Here is a 17,132-nt window from a genome sequence, read left to right as displayed (position 1 = left end):
TCTTTTTGCAATAGGAACATCAAAGATGACTGCTCACAGGTCACCATGACAGAGAATAATAATAATGAAAAAGTTTGAAGTATCGCAGGAGTTACCAAAATGCGGCACAGAGACAGGAAGTGAGCAAATGCTGTTGGAAAAATGGTGCCAATAAACTTGCTCGGCGCAGGGTTGCCACAAACCTTCAATTTGTGAAAAACGCACCATCTACGAAGGGCAATAACGCGAAGCAGCAACACGAGGTCCACCTGACCCTCCCCACCCCCCAAACACCTCCCCCGGGCAGGTCTCCCTAGGCTGGTGGTGTCCGCAGTTAGCGCGATGAGGCGCGTTTGTTTCTGAAAGAAGAAAGGACGCATCCAGTCCCTCTGTGACCTTACCGCCCACTGAACCTCACCTCGGAACCTCGGGGGTCCTCCTAGCAGGGTGGATACTAAGATCGTGTCCATTTCTGAGATCGGGAAACAGGCCCAGAGAGCTGAGGCCTGGCCCCGTCGACAAGGCAGGAGGAGACGTGAGGCGGGGAGGGAGGCACCGTCATCAGATGCTCTGAGCACAGACCTCACCAGAATTAACAAGGCTGCATTTGAATCTGAACAGAAAACCTTCCAGGTCTAAGACTGTGAGCTGGGAGCCCCGCCACCCAGGAGCTCAGGGCTGCCGCTCTAGTCAAGAAAGAATTCTCTGAAGCAGAGCTGTTTAGCTTAGGCTGTGTTTATTAAAAACACCTTTGCTGAGACGTTAAAAAACAAACAAACTTAGGCTCGTTCATTGCCTGCTCACTGATGAGGAGTTAAAGGACAAGGTAAAGATAGGTACAAATATTTAGAGAAATGTGACTATAGACAGATGACATTCTGGATAATAAGGGAAATGACATAATTTTAGAACATAGTGAGCCACAGACTTAGGGAAACTAGTTGGAAAAAAATCTCCATTTGAAAAGGACCTAAAGGGTCTCGGAGGAAAACTTGGCAGAGACTAAACAGTCAAATTAGTGAGTGTCTTTCTTAGAATTAAGGCTAGCTCAGGACGAAAATCTGAAAGAGAACAGTTTGCTCCATATAATACCATTTTACCAATAACACTACGTCACAAACCTGGTTCACCCAAGTATTACATTATAGTAAGAATCCAGTAAAGCAAAGGTTGAAGGATGAAAATAAAAGTCCTTCCTCCTTCCCCTCCTCCCCAAATTCATGGAATTGTGGACCTGGAAATCATCTATTTCAACCTTACCCTCAAGGCAGGAAGCCCTTATACAGCAGTTTTAACAGGTGGCCATCCAGGTTCTGCTTCATTACTTCCGGTTGACAGAGAAGTGAGTCATTGCTTCACAAAGCAGCCCATTCTATTTTTAACAAACTTCAGGTAAAAATCCTCCACTAATAAAGAGCTAACACTCATGCTCTATGTACTCTGTGCTAGGCAGAGGCCTCCGTGCATTAGCTGGGAATCCCCACACGACCCCATGCAGCAGGCCCGTGGCTCAGAGCAGCTAACCCCACCACAGCAAGGACGGGGTCTGGATTTAGGTCCAGCCTGACCCCAGAGCATCACATGTAACCCCTGTGCCGTGGGGCCGCAGGTCACACATGCCTCCCTGTAGCTTCAGCCATTCACGCTGGTCTGGACACCAGCGGTCAAGCCACCACTCCCATTCCTCTTCCACTCCAATAGCTTTCAGACACTTGAAGATGGCAACTGTCATCTCCCCGCCCTGCCCCGCAACTCCTCTCCTCACTGTTTATTCAGCGGCAAATTTTTGGAAGCCTCTTTCATCTGGATGACCATCTTCTCAGGATGGGTACTGAAGAGCAAACACAGTAGATAAGGTATAAACAGAGTAATAATTACAGATGAAATTGTCATGTTTTGGCTACCAGATTGAGTGGAGGAAAAGATTTTATAGGTAACAAGCATAAAAATTATCTTTATAGGGGCTTCCCTGGTGGCGCAGTGGTTCAGAGTCCGCCTGCCAATGCAGGGGACACGGGTTCGAGCCCTGGTCTGGGAAGATCCCACATGCCGCGGAGCAACTAAGCCCGTGCGCCACAACTACTGAGCCTGCGCGTCTGGAGCCTGTGCTCCGCAACAAGAGAGGCCGCGATAGTGAGAGGCCCGCGCACCGCGATGAAGAGTGGCCCCCACTCGCCGCAACTAGAGAAAGCCCTCGCACAGAAATGAAGACCCAACACAGCCATAAATAAATAAATAAATAATTTAAAAAAAATTATCTTTATAAATCTTTGCTACTGCATGTATTTATGTGTACTCGCAAATCTTTTCATTACTAACATAGTAATTATCGTTCTAAACACATTATAGTGCTGCATAATGATAACTTATTGCCCAAACTGAATTATATTTCAGGAGCTAAGAATGAATTTGATGGATGCAACCATTTCTGTGCATCTCTGCTACCATGGCAACCAGTTAAAATAGGTTTGTTTAATTAATTAGTTGTCGGTAAAGCACTATGAAGATGAAAACTGCTATAAATAGATGCACAGTGTTTGGTATTAACGCTAGTGTGATTAACATAAACATAAAGTATTTATGGCCGGAGTAGACCAATTCGTTTTCCATTAACAGCCATATTTCATCATTGAATTAAGAAAAGGATTTTTTAAAACTTTTATCACCTTTTTATTTTTAACAAATTTTCTAGTCTCTCTTTTATGCTTCTCTTGGCCAAATCTTAACCAACTCACATCATACACTCAGGCAGAAGAGAAAATTAGTGATAACCAAAGTTTCCTGATGAAAAAGGAATATCTTCTGATGGTGGTGACAATACTCAAATGCCACTGCTGAGCTTTTCCGTTTCCTAAAGCTGAATGCAGGGTATGGAGATCGCCCCGAGTGAGAGCTGGGGGAATGGCCACATCATCCGCCAGGACCTATTTCCCAAAATGGCACAAGGGTGGTTTGCAGGGAGCTTGTCAACCTCCCTTAACTCCCACCAATGCTTATGCAATCGAAGTAAAAACCGCTGCTTGCCATGCAGATGGAACTACTTGACAAGCTCTCCAGATTGTCAAACCTCCAAACAGATGGGCCCCAGGTCTGCCATAGGTTGAAACTCTGGAGCTGCCGTTGCTCCTTTCCTACCTGCCTCCTTGCTATGATCTCTTGAGTCTCCGGGGAGATCTTGTAGCTGAACTACTATCATGGAATTTAGAAGTGGGAAGACCCACCCACCCTCTACTCTAGCTCCCTGCATTCTAAGAGTTGAGGTATTTCACAGATGAGGAAAAACAAAGTTCAGAGTTAACTGAACTCAGAGAGTGCTGGGCTAGGCTGGGCTGGGCTGGGCTCCATTTGGATTGTGGTAGGGTTACGTGGCTGGTTGGAAGTCTTATCCTCAGGTAGACTGAGAATACCTTCCGCTATCCTAGCTTAAACCAGATCCATGAACCTCTGGCTGGGTCCATTTAAATGGATTCAATGGACTACCTCATTGCCAGTAATTGAAATGTCCTCGTTTACATGAGGGCAAGGAGTGAATGCTCAGGCCTGGGCTCCTCTTTAGATGGTGCCCACCTGGGGCCAGAATAAGACAAAGGATGAACATGACTTCAATATTTCCCTTCCTCTGAATACCCTGTGCTTGCACGTTGGCTTCTGTAGCAGTGTCTTACGCTCTTTAACATCCCTTGGTGTTAAGCATGCTCAGATGTTAACATCTGCAGCCCTCCCACCGCACGTTAGATTTACCCCTCCTTGGAGTCATCCTTTGTGACTGACAAGGACTCTTACAGAAAAGGCATCACCAGCATCTCCATTCCCAGGTTATGTATTTGTGGTTTAAAAGAATCCTTCTGTCTGTTAAGCCTAAGGAGTGACTGAAAATGGCAATTTCAAGTCTATGGAAGATCAGTGGGAGAATTCCTGTGCTGAAGAATCTAACCTGAGAAAGAAAGGTCTGGCTTGCAAGATACCAGATGGGATGCTGTTCAAATGCAGCTTGTATGTAACTGCCTGCTGGAGATGCTGTGGACGGAATGCAGGTGACCTTGGGCCAGAAGGCCTTTCAGGTGCCTCCAGCCCCAAGATTCTTAATGACTGTGTTGCATGAATGGCGGCTCGATTCACTGGTGGTCAGTGGCCACTTGGAGAGGCTTTCTTACACCTCTACAGAGCTCTGTCCTTAGCCCTGGCAGTGCTTATCAAACTGTATCAGTTCAGAAAGTTGGAATTATCAGCCCCATGTGGCGTAGTGAGAAAGAGGCACTCACAAGCTCTCAACAAGTGGGGGCCATGGGCTGATCTAACAAGGTGGCACTGGAAGACCTTCTCTTTATCAAAATACCCATCTCTCTTCTCATCCTTATCATCTGTTTTGTGCTCCTATCTCAACATCTACCTTCTCTTCCCTAACACTAAGCCCTGTGTCTAAATATATGATCCTTTTTCCTCTCTTTACAGGATTTTGTTCACTCAAGAGGTCTTCCCTGAACTCTGTTAATCTCCCTAATTTATATCTTACCTTTCTCCTTCCTTTATATTCCAAACTCTTACCAAAAGAAATAATATCTGGGACTTCCCTGGTGGTGCAGTGGTTAAGAATCTGCCTGCCAATGCAGGGGAGACGGGTTCTATCCCTGGTCTGGGAAGATCCCACATGCCGCGGAGCAACTAAGACCGTGCGCCACAACTAGTGAGCCTGCGCTCTAGAGCCCGCAACCCACAACTGCTGAGCCCGTGCTCCGCAAAAAGAGAAGCCACCGCAATGAGAAATGTTTTAGTTAGGGTGGTCTGAGGAGATGATGTTGGAGCATTGACCTGACAATGAGGGAACGTACCACAAAGACGGGAGGGGAGCCTGGGGAGAGGGCAAAGGTCATGAAATGGGAGCAGTGAGAGGATCCTTGTGGTTGGTGCAGAGCACTAAGGACCAGGGCTCAGCATGAAGGCTGGAGTCCAGGTCTTTGGGTCTGAAGGCCATGCTCAGAATTTGGATTTAGATTTTAACTGGTGGGGATACCTTAGAGGATTTTAAGCCTGAGAATAACTTGGCCTGATTACATTTTAAAAGATCACCTACTGCTATGTGGAGAATAGATCATGGAGTTTGCAGCAGGACAAGAGTGATGACAGGAAGACCTATAAGATTCAGTTGTCAGGTAAGAGAGTCTTGGGGCTTGGACCAGAAAATCCATGCAGGTGACGAGCTTGCTGAAGAAGCTACATGTGAGGGGCTGTGTCCCTTATTACTGGAAGTATCCGGGAAAGGGGGGAAGTCAGGGATGTTGCCCATGAGTCAGGTTTGGACAACATGGTATGGAAGGTTTTGCTACCACCAACATTCTACACCCTATGAGACTTGATCCCATTTTATGTAGAACCTGCCTTATCTGCTTTCTATATGGCTCCATAACCCTGTAAGTCAGAAGACAAAAGGGACAGGCATTAGCGCAGAGGTCAGAGCTAACTGGAGCTGGTCTAGCTAGTTATCCTACCTTTAGGAGCTGACCGGTCCCCAGTGTAGTAGGGTGATTTGCCATAATGAATGAGCCCCATTGCATGACACCCATTTTACTTATTTACGTGGAGTCAGAATCCCCTGAGCCTTAAATTCATAGTAAAAGGGGTATCAATTTCTGAAGATTAAATGAGGGAATGTATAAAGTTTATAGAAATCTAAGTTACTAAAAAGTATAAATTTTTATAGAAATCTGTTACTATTCTTACTTAAATGAAATTCAGTGCAAAAGGTACAATAAAATGTTTTATAATGTGCTCTGTCCCTTTGGAAAGCTGTAACTGCTGGAAATGCTACAATTCTTGAACTTGCTGGGCCAGACCCAAGGACAGCTACGTGTCTTTGTATACAAAGTTAATATGTGTCAGACAAACACGCTGGACTATAAGCCCAAGCAAATTTTCAGTAATGAGACAAGGGTAAGAGTAAGAAGTAAGTGTGTCCCAACATGCTCTGAACAACCACTATTCCTCTGTTTTCATGTCATTAGCACAATTTTTCTGCCATTTTATCTTTTCTCATGAAAAAGAAACCAAAAACTGTGATTTCTAGTATTATTTCAAAATTGTGCTTTTCCTATGTGGTTTTTAAAAAAATATCCATTTATTTTTTAAAATTAATTAGTTTATTTATTTATTTATTTTTGGCTGCGTTGGGTCTTCATTGCTGCACACAGGCTTTCTCTAGTTGCGGTGAGCGGGGGCTACTCTTTGTTGCAGCATGCGAGCTTCTCATCACGGTGGCTTCTCTTGTTGCGGAGCATGGGCTCTAGGCGTGCGGGCTTCAGTAGTTGTGGCATGCGGGCTCAGTAGTTGTGACTTGCGGGCTCTAGAGCGCAGGCTCAGTAGTTGTGGTGCACGGGCTTAGTTGCTCTGCGGCATGTGGGATCTTCCCAGACCAGGGCTCGAACCCGTGTCCCCTGCATTGGCAGGTGGATCCTTAACCACTGCACCACCAGGGAAGCCCTCCCATGTGGTTTTATAGAGAGCAAAGGAATGAAGAAACATATTTGAAAAAGGGAGACAAGAGATAATCAAAACTGAATTTTGTTCTAATTCTCTTCTGAATTCTTTAACTTGCACATTGTCATAATTCAGATCTTTACATGAATTTCATCATCAAAGAAACTTTAAGGGGAAAAGAGAATTTCTCTTTTCATTAAAATTGTTTTATTTTATGTGTATGTGTTTATATGGAAACAAAACAAATCTGATGAGAAACAGCTGGATGAACATGTGGTTTCAAAACCGTTACATAATAAAAGAGGAAAAGACTCAGATTCCCACATTGCACCCAACATATGGTATTTCATCCCTACAGCACCCCTCCCCCCACTTTTTAAAGGATATCAAATTCTAAAGTGATTTCACAGGTGACCCACCTTCTAGGATTACATTCTGCAAACTTATTTCCCTCCACATGCTTAGTGAAATGCGGGGTGAGGCTCCCAGATAAGTGAGCCCCCCACATGTTCTTCTCCAAGCAAGCCTAGGTGTGTGTTTAAAACCAAAATGTCAGGCATGATAAATCTAGGTCTATAATATATAAAGTGAAGAAAATCATACGTAACAGTAGAATATCAATGATTGACATATCAAAAACCTTTAATTCTATGCCAGCAAAGTAGGTTGTCTATAAGTTGACCAGGTCCAGACACCAACAGAATTTCTGCAGTTTTCTTTAAAAAAAGGTCTGGGACATAAATAAAAGCACCTCATGAAAGTGCTTTTTTCACGGGTCACTGAAACTCAAAATCACTGAATTTATGAAGAGTTCAAAGGAATATCATAAATCCACATAATAGGCTTGAGCACTGGCTTGGGTGCTTTAATTTCATTCATAACACTTGATATTGCTGCCAAAATTTCAATTTTCTCTCTCTTTCTTTTTAATTGAATGAAATACCTATAAAAGAATCATACTTCCTAAAAAGAAAGCACAGCTTTACAAGAGAAGAATGATGACTCTCATCTCCAATTAAATACAACTTCCATCTTGGTAAAATTGAATAAAGGAATATGCTACCAGCGAGTTGGCCAGTAATGCAGGTAGGAGGGAGGGAGCTACAAAAAGACCGGGTCCTTACTTATCCTACCGCCTCTCCCCAGGAATCTGGTACATGTCCATAAACTACTTTGACCTTATAGAAAATGGGTGGAACAGAAAAGAGTAGAAAAAAAAAAGAGTAAAGACCCAAGACATGAAGCATGTTAACCAGGAGGCCAGGTCTATGTTCAGCATCAGACCACACATTCTGCCAAATATCATAGACTGGCAAACAGCATATTTGGCCAAAATGATTGTGGTAAGAATCCACAGGTGTGGAATCATGCTACATAAACAAGATCTCGAAGCAGTTTTAGTGGTAGCTCAGGGTCAAAAACCTTTCCATTTACTGTGATATTCAGCCAAACAGAGCTCCCACACAATCCTCTCATCTGGTCATGCTTTTGTGGGGCTGTGGACTCTACAATCCCTCCCACCTGGGAGGAAAATGGGATCCAACCTATTACTTTTGCAGGCCACCTTTAGGTTCATAGGTGGGGGGAACTACCGTGACCACATATTGTGTCAGGGCTCAGATACTCACATAGGCATTAACCACATGATGATTTTTCTGCAGGACCTGAGTCTTTTTCGTCTCCTCTCCCCACGCTGCTGGCCAGTCTCCCAGCTCAGGGTCTGGAGCAGCTGTGTCTGGGGATCTGTGCTCAGGACCGTGCCCTGCCCCTACTGCAGTCCCCCCACCCCACCCCTCGAACAACCGCATTCAGGACTAAGTAAGATTCTGTGCTGCACCCGGCTCCTCCCTGTCAGGGCCTATCACTTGTATTGATCGCTCTCTGCTTATTACTCTTGCCCAGGCACTCATCACCTCACAGCTGACTAATTCCTGCAATCTCCTGGCTGCCTTCCCCCCTCAAACCCATGCTGCAAACTAGTACCAGCCTATACCTTCAATGGTAGCCTCCCTTCTCTGAGCCAGACTGGGGTAACGCAAACAACCTGGACTTTGGAGCAACAGATGGGATTCAAATCTAGGCTCCATGATTAATTAAGTCACTAACCAAGTCACTCTACCCTTAAACTCATTTACTAACCTGTAAGTGTGTTAATCCCCACCTGGTTATCAAATAGATTAAATAAGATTATATCAATTGTATCCTTGAAAGCATCTAGTACCCGGTTTATAGCAGATATTAAATGAATGTAAATTATTATCTGTTCTTTTTCACTGTATTTACTGTTCTTTGTCAACTCATTCCATGGTCTTTAATCTAGTCACCAAGACCAGGTCTTTTTCTCTAGGAGTTTGCAGTCTGGTGCAAACAGTAAAACATTGGTGTATTCCCCCCTTTTTTGGACCAAATTCAAGACAACATTTATTCAACAAACACAGTTAGTGTCAACTAGATACTAGATGCTGTACGAGCCAACTATATCAACATGAAATACAATAAAACATGAAAAATACTGTGAGAGCAAAAGAACTATGAAAGTTCTATGAGAACCTCGCTCTGTGGTGTACCACAAAGCTTCACAGAAGAGATTCTCCAAGGATGAATAGGAGTTTGTTGGAGAGATGGGGAAGGCTATATAGAAAAATGTGAAGGCTTAGGTATGCTCTGGGGAGACAGGCAGATGAGACTTTTGAAGAAGTTAAGGCCCAAATTGTGAAAATCCTTGAATGCCATTATAAAGGGTTTGGACTTTGTTACAGGCAACTGAGAGAACATTTTAAGGAGAGAATGATATGAAACCAAGAGATTCACAGTTCCATTGAAAAAGTTCACCAAAGGGCCGGGATAGTTCTCTTATATGTCTTTTATTTTGAATATACCAGAAGTGTTAAGGGAGTTGAGACTGACAGTAGCCAAACTCCCTTGAACACAGCCAAGTATCTTTCCTGGAAAAATAAGAAGCATTTCTAAGCAAAAGCATAAAGCTCTTGAAAATAGCAGTTCCCAGTAGCTGTTTTCTAGGACTGATTCTACAGAAGTTTACCCAAGTGATTAGAAAACTCTTTGCTCTTGCAAAGATGAGGTCTCCTTACCTACCAAAAGAAAGGTAATAATTCCTTACCTCCATAACATTTCTGCATTAAGAGGGGAAGGAAATTCTAGAAATGGAAGAAAGTAAAAGAAACCAGCCCTCTGATTCAGCCAAAATCAACTGAGGTTGGCTGTGTTGACAGGAGGCTGCTAACAATTGTTGGGCACCTTCTAGGTGTCAGCACTATGCTGGATGCTTTATACACGTGATCTCATTTAATCCTCACAATAACCTACCAAGTAGGCATTTTTACTCCCAGTTGAATTCAGGGCTTTCATCAGTCTAATTACTAGTTTCTCAAATGTTTTCCTTTAAATATTCTTTTTGTCCATAACCATCATCCCTTACATCTTGTTCAAGTTTAGTTTGGGTACAAATTTTACTAGAATTATCCAATAAGAAACAAGAAAATATGTGTAGAACAAAGATGAAATAACTAGATCTTACACTTTCGGACCTGACAGGGACTCTGATTTTAGCATTGATCGGTTTCCTTTCTTGGGCTGTCACTTATTCATTCAGCAACTATGAGCGAAGCTCCTGGCACCATGCATCTGGCTGAGGTCAGACTTGGCAAAGGGCCATGCCTACTCTTTCTCACTCAGTCCTGGCACTCTACCCCTTATCATTCCCGTCTGCCTCTTAAAACACCCAAGTGTAACTTTGCCTTGAATTTCCAAGGCAAGGTAAACTTCTTTTTTCTTCCAAGTTTGATGCAATATTGGATTACCCAAGTAAAACACCAGGATGCTAATCCTTTTAGTAAGATCTGATGAGGTTTTGTTAAAGCTGACAAAGGAAGTTTCAAAGAAATACTGTTGACACTGCTAAACAGTATTTAATAATGAAGCTTACTATCATTCAAGTCTTGGTAAGTGAAATGGTTGGTTGGTCTTGCAATAGAAGAAAAGGCATTAAACTGGATAGGAACAGGGACAAAGTTCTCAGGTGTGGGCCTCAGGTGAGCACCTGTTTTTGATCAAGAGTGCTCTCTATCCTCAGGTGAGCACTTGTTTTTGATCAAGAGTGATCTCTATCCAACCTCAGTTCACATAGCAGCTGGACAGTGAGGGGTTAAATCTTAGGGCTGGCAGCCCTGGGACCTACAGCTGCCAGCAATTACATTTGTCAGCATTTCCTCTGCAAATCCCACTACCTCCCTGGGGCTCAGTGCCAGCAGGTCTCTTACTCCTGTGTATGTGGGGACATGAATCTGTTTGCAGGAAGCAGGAACTAAGCTAGGTGCTTGAGTAGATGAAGTACTTAAGAGCCTCAGGCGAGCAATGCAGTGCCACTCAGCTGTTTATCTGCTAATGACAAAATGCATTGCTGATCTGCAAGCATGGAGGTCTCTAACTGCGCAGTCCTTGGCACTCTGGGGTAGCCCTCATGTTCCTCCAGGTTATAGCAGTAAGATGCATCGTGCAGATTTCATTACAAGCAAGGGATTCAGGATCCTGTAATTGGAGAGGCCATAAAATGGTCATTTATCGTAAAATATCTCCTAGCCGGATGATATAATTCTGCCATTAGGGACTCAGGCCCTGAGATAAGCATCATTCTTCCTGCAGTGTCTTCCTCCGATACAAGCCTCTGGGAGGTGGAGCGTGCAGGGGACAGATGAATGGAAGAAAGGACAAAGAAGAGGGAGACACAGAGTGCGGTGAGGGAAGGAAACAGCCTATGCTGCGTGCACAAGCACACTGCTGAGCCCAGGGGACAGGGAGCACGTCTGTCTATCAGCCATTCCCCCGCTTCTTGCATAATACAAGGTGGGTATTCAATAAGGACGTGCTGAATGATGTGACTTAAAAGGCAGAGGACCAGCTCTCTCCTGCCTAAGAACGGGAACCCATCAGAACAAGGATCCCAAGGTGCCTGTGCTCCTGGCAGAGTCTTCCCCAGGGCCGATGCTGTGGCCAGGTGGGCCTCCTGCTCTGAAGTTTCTGCTGTCAGGTGACACCTACACACAGCCTAGTGTCATTGAGTGTCTTGTGGTTGGATTTTTTTAGTGAAGTTTCATGCACATTCGCCTTCTATCCTTGCTTATGCATCCTCTCCACTGAACGGCCTGGCAGCACCCTTGGCTTGCCCAAACCTGGAGACAAGTAGCGTTTGCACATCCAGAGTTTCCAAAGAACAGGGCAGACGCCTCTAACTCATTCTCCTGAAGCCTCGCGAGAAGTGGCAGCCAGGGTGAGGCCAGGCTTGATGACCGCCCCCGGGACTAAAATTAACCCAAATGCCAGTGGGCCTGGTGGGACGATGGAGCCAAACTCCTGGCCCTTCACTGAGAAGCGGCCCCACCCTCTCCTACAGGGCACAGAATCCTGGCAGACCTATCACCTAGGTGGCAAGAGCAGTTAGAGATGTTTTTTATGGGATCTTTTATGAGGGCAGAGTGTACTTTCTCCCCATCTAAAGCCCACACCTTTGAAAGTCAGGTTTCTGAAGAAATGGTTTATAGCCCTGAGCATGTGAAAACCATTTAGCTCACAAAGATATATGGATAAAATAGTGGAAGGTGCTCAGCTGCTGAATTAATACGTTATGTACTCCGAGCAACTTAACTGCCAGAATGCTATATATCCTCATATGTCCTTGTGGAGAAAGGAGGGAAGAAAGACAGGAGGAGACCCCACATCATCAGCGTGGTAGGTAAACGTGAGACCTGTGAGTTGCTGGGCTGCAAGGTGCTTGTGAATCCGTAAGCAGCTGCGTTCACAAAATAGAGAAAACTCACTGCTAGGGTCCGATCTAGTCTATACGAGCAGGGAAGCAAGGAAACAATCAGGTTTTCTCACTTTACGCAGATTTGGCAGAGCTGCCTTAGGCTCTGTATCAGTTTGCTAGGGCTGCCACAACAAAGTACCACAGACTGGGTGGCTTACATAACAGCAATGTATTGTCTCACAGTCCTGGAGGCTGGAAGTCCAAGATCAAGGTGTCAGCAGCGTTTGTTCCTTCCGAGGACTTTCTCCTTGTCTTGTAGGGGTCACCTTTCCCTGTGTCCTCTCAGGGTTGCCCTCGTCTGTGTGTCGTCTGGGTCCTAATCTCTTCTTATAAGGACACCTATTAGATTCGGGTCCACCCATATGACTTCATTTCACCTTAATTACTGCTTTAAAGGCCCTGTGTCCAAATACAGTCACATTCTCAGGCACTGGGAGTTAGGACTTCAACATGCAAATTTGGGTAGGTGGGTGGAGAAACAGTTCAGGCCCTAGAAGGAGGGGACATTCTCCAAGGAGGAGGGAGGAGAACCTCCCCCATCACTGTACCAGGAATCCCTTACACCTAAATCACACGTATGATGAGCTTCTGGTGCTTCTAAGAGTTTCCTGTGCCTCTAAGATCTGTGACAGAGGATGGTGACAAAGATGGCTTTATTTCCTCATCTAATTAAAAGGTGGAAACCTAGATATTTTCTCTCCTCAGCTCCTGAGCCTGCTTTGAATAGTGGGACAGCAGGGTGTCCTGGCAAAACCCATGGTGTGAAGCCAGACTCCCTGCATTTGAATCCTATGCCTGCCATGTATTAGCTTAACCCATTAGTGAAAAACAATCATGACAAGGGAAGGGATGGAACAATTAAAATCCTCAGTTCCAGCCAGCACCTAGCAGAGAGTTGAAACTCTTAAAGAAGCCCAGATTTTGGAAACATAATACTTTTTAAAAAAGTATTTATTTACCTATTTATTTGGCTGCACCGGGTCTTAGTTGCGGCATTTGGGATCTAATTCCCCAGCCAGGGATAGAACCCGAGTCCCCTGCATTGGGAGTGTGGAGTCTTAACTGCTGGACCACCAGGGAAGTCCCAAAACATAACACTTTTGTTCGAACAAGCCAGCCAGTTTGTGATGGAGATTGCAACAATTCTTAGATCAAGAGTTCAGTACTTAGGATGCAGGTCAAGGAGGCCATGTCAACTCTTCCTAGTTAGTCTTTGAGGTCTGCAACTTGCAAATGAGAAAAAAGAAAGTGATCTAATTTAAGTGACCCCGCCACCCCAGGGCCTGCGAGGTGAGCCTGAGTGTGCTCTTTGAACTAGACACAGAAATGCACTGGGTCTACACCCTTCACCTACATCCCCTCCTGGCAGACAAATAATGGCTTATGAGGCTTAGGAAACACTGAAAAAGGTATAGGATTAAACAAATGGGCTGAAGGCCTCCTGTGAGCCAGGACTTAGTCACACACATCCTCTCCCAACTGCCTCAGTGTCCAGAGGAGGAAACCAAGCCTCAGGAAGAGAAGAGTTTGCCCAAGTTCATTGGCTCATAAGACTTGAATACAACCTGTGATGTCTGATTCTGAGTCCAGTGCTCTTCCAGTTTCACCAGATTTGGTCCCAAGCCCACCATCCTGCTACCCACCCTGCAGCTGGAGTGTTCATTTAAGCCCATGTCTGATCAAGTCTCCTCTTTGCTTCAAGGCCTTCGACAGCTCCATGGCTCTTAGAATAAACACACAGCTTCTTATCCTGACTTGTGAGACCCTCCTCCCTGGCGTCTTTCACATTCCATGCCTGCACCCCTCCACTTGCTGTCCTCTTTCCAGGCCTGAGTCCTGGTCAAGCCCTCTCCCTGCACAAGAGCTCTCTGCAGGCTGGCCCTCCTCGGGCCTCCATCTTTGCCTTGATGACCAGCACTCATCCTTCAGTTCTTAGTTCCATTGTCCCAGGTCCAGGGAAGACTTCTCTGCTATCTGGGATTAGACCACACCCTCTATTATGCACTTGCATATGACCCAGCACTGCTCCTTTCCAGCACTTTCCACAGCTCATACTTATTTGTGTGATTAAGGCTAGTCTTCGATTATCTACAAACTCCATGAGTGCAGGGACCTTGCTTGTTTTCACTCATTAGGGGGCCTCCAGCACCCCGGTAGTGCTGACACATAGTAGGCACTTAATAAATATTTTTTGAATGGATTAATGAGTGTATTTGCACGCTTTTTTTCCTTTTCTATTTATTTTGCTGCTGGAATAGGGAGATTGGCTCTGGGGCAGTAGAAGGGCTTGAAGAAATTAAAATCCCCCATCACAATAATTGCTCCTTCCTGGGAATGCCTGTAGAGCTATTTGTCATCGTGTCGTGCTGACTTACAATCAGGTGAATAGCACATTACCATCTACCCCTGTTCAACTGAGGGCAGGGGCCATACTTTATCCTTTATTAGATGCACTGCACCTAGCACAGTGCAGGCACTCACACACTTGTTGAAGGAGGAAAAACACAAAGAGCTAACTGAAAATGACAGCTACATAAGATGCTGGAAAGAGATGGCATGATACAGGAATAAGATCTCTCAGCTCAGATGTCAAGAAATTTAGAGCACATGTAGCTGGATTAACTCCAGGAAGGAATAGGAAAGTCTCTTCCCTTGATACCACAACAAAGGAAGAGGGAACAATTGTAGAAATAAAAATAACGATGATGGGGATGGGGGTATTCACTCCAGGTGCCTATGTTGCTTCCCTCTAGTCTTTCCTTGGTGAGATCCTCAAGTGGGAGTGAGGGTGGATGGGAAAAAAGACAGACTTGAAGAGAGCAGAGACGGTCTGGGAAAGCTACTGTATAAGAAAGCCAGAAGGTTCATTAAAAATATAGAGAGTTATGAAAGCAAGTGTCAAGGGCTGAGAATTGGCTTGCTATAAATATGTGTACCATTTCTTGGGATTTCTTCAGCTGTGCTTCAATACCTAAATCCAGAGCTTGATGAACGGGGTGGAGGCTCGGGGTTAATACAGCTCATCAAGGGGTCCCAGTTGGGGAAGGAGACCAGTGACTCCAGCAGGGAGAGATGGTCCATGGGAAGTGGGAGGAGCCTACCCATGCACATGCATACACACGCACACACACACACACACACGCACACACACACATACACACAGTCCTCTCCTCCTAACAGAGAGAATAGGAGAACATAAGGTCCTCATGGGAGAGAATCCCAGGTCCTGGGACAGAGTTATTTAAAGAAAGGCAAGTTTCTTATATGATTAAGAGATGAAGTAAGGATATAGAGAGATGTACAGTAAAATGGAAAACACCCAAAGCACAATCAAGAGAGAACATACCCCATGATGAAACCATTTTACTAAGAAGCAGCTTGGACCAAGATCATCTTGGCTGATCCTAGTCTAGGGCTACATGTCTGGAGCTGGAGCTGGTAAATTGGTGTCTGCCCACAAAGTTACCTCGGATCACCTGGCTTGTGCTTGTGTTGTCCTAGGCTCAAGGAGAACAAGGTCACTCTGATGGCGAGCACGGTTATGTAATAGAGATCAGGGAGCCAGACTCGCTTTGCTGATACAAGAGTTAACCTGCAGTCAAGGTGACTGGGGTGGTTTGGCACCTGCCCAGAGAAAAGACAGATATTCCAAGGAGAACAGCCTGGTGACGGGAACCCTTAAAGTCACAATTTGTTGAATCCTTTGAAAATAATAAAATTAATGGGGTCCCTCCCATTAGAAGAGTTATAGAAGCACCCAGGGTGCTGGATTCTGGATGACCTTTTCGCAGCCAGAGAGGGGAGGTAAGCTGCCTGACCCTGTTCCCACCTACCCCCTTCACCCCACTTAGAAGTCAAATGCCCTCTCTCCTTCTCTCTCCTCCCTCCTTCCCACTAGTGGCCTCCCTGCACTGCCTCAGATGCACCACCTAAGGGCAAGAAGGGAAAATGTCTCCCCTGGTCAGGACCAGTAGTTGAGACACTGATCAGGGGATACGTAGGATGTTTGGGGAGGGGGCTATTTGGGAAGAGGCTAGGAGGAAATGAGTCTAGTTAAAAGGCTACCAAAAACAGTTCCAATGTAAAAACAAACTACAAACTAGAGAATGACATGCTGAACACTCACATGCTTACCTCCGGCTTTATCCAATCGAAACGTTATGTCATATTTGCTTCAGATTTTTCTAAGGGAGATCATACTTTATAGACACACCTAAGGCCCTCTATGTATCTCTTCCTCATCCATTTCCCTCTGTTGCTTCCTCCTCAGAGTAACAGCCACTATCCTGAATTCTGTGTTCATCCTGCTCATGCGTGTTTCTAACTTTTAATATAAATTCACCTCCATAAAGAGCACGTGGTATTGTTCTTCAGGGTTTTAAAACTTTTTAAAACGTAACCTGGGTCTATTACTAATCAACTGCAATTTGCTTTTTTTCACACAATATTTTGTTTTTGAAAATATTTTGAGATAGTTTTTCAGACTTGATTTTGAGATTTTTTGAAATTGTTTTTGAGATGTTGATAGTTGTAGCTCAAATTCTTTCAGTTTATCTGCTTTGTAGTATTATTCTGTTAAATAAACGCATTATAATTTATCCATTTTTCCCATCAATGGACATTTGTTTCCTTTTTTTTTTTTTTTTTTTTTGCTTTTACAAACAATAATGTAATAAACATTTTGTACATGGTTCCTTGCTTACATATACAAGATTTTCTTAAGAGTATAAGACCTAAAAGTAGAATTTGAGGCTAGGAACAGTGGAAAGATTTTTGTCTGTTTTGTTCACTGTAGTAGCCCCTGTACCTAGAGCATTCCCTGGAAAAGAAAAAAGGGAAAGAAGAAAGAAAGAAGGAA

At 44.5% G+C, this 17,132-nt stretch overlaps 1 protein-coding gene across 2 annotated transcripts in view; it reads right to left on the bottom strand.

The window, feature by feature from the left end:
- PSD3 (pleckstrin and Sec7 domain containing 3) overlaps positions 1 to 17,132 on the bottom strand; it is a 551,931-nt gene that overhangs the window by 497,234 nt on the left and 37,565 nt on the right. The gene's annotated exons all lie outside the window — the stretch shown is intronic.

This window comes from Balaenoptera acutorostrata, chromosome 21 (assembly GCF_949987535.1).
Source record: "Balaenoptera acutorostrata chromosome 21, mBalAcu1.1, whole genome shotgun sequence".
Taxonomy (NCBI): domain Eukaryota; kingdom Metazoa; phylum Chordata; class Mammalia; order Artiodactyla; family Balaenopteridae; genus Balaenoptera; species Balaenoptera acutorostrata.
The sequence above is the reverse complement of the archived record's forward strand: the minus strand, read 5'-3'. Positions and strand labels throughout refer to the sequence as shown.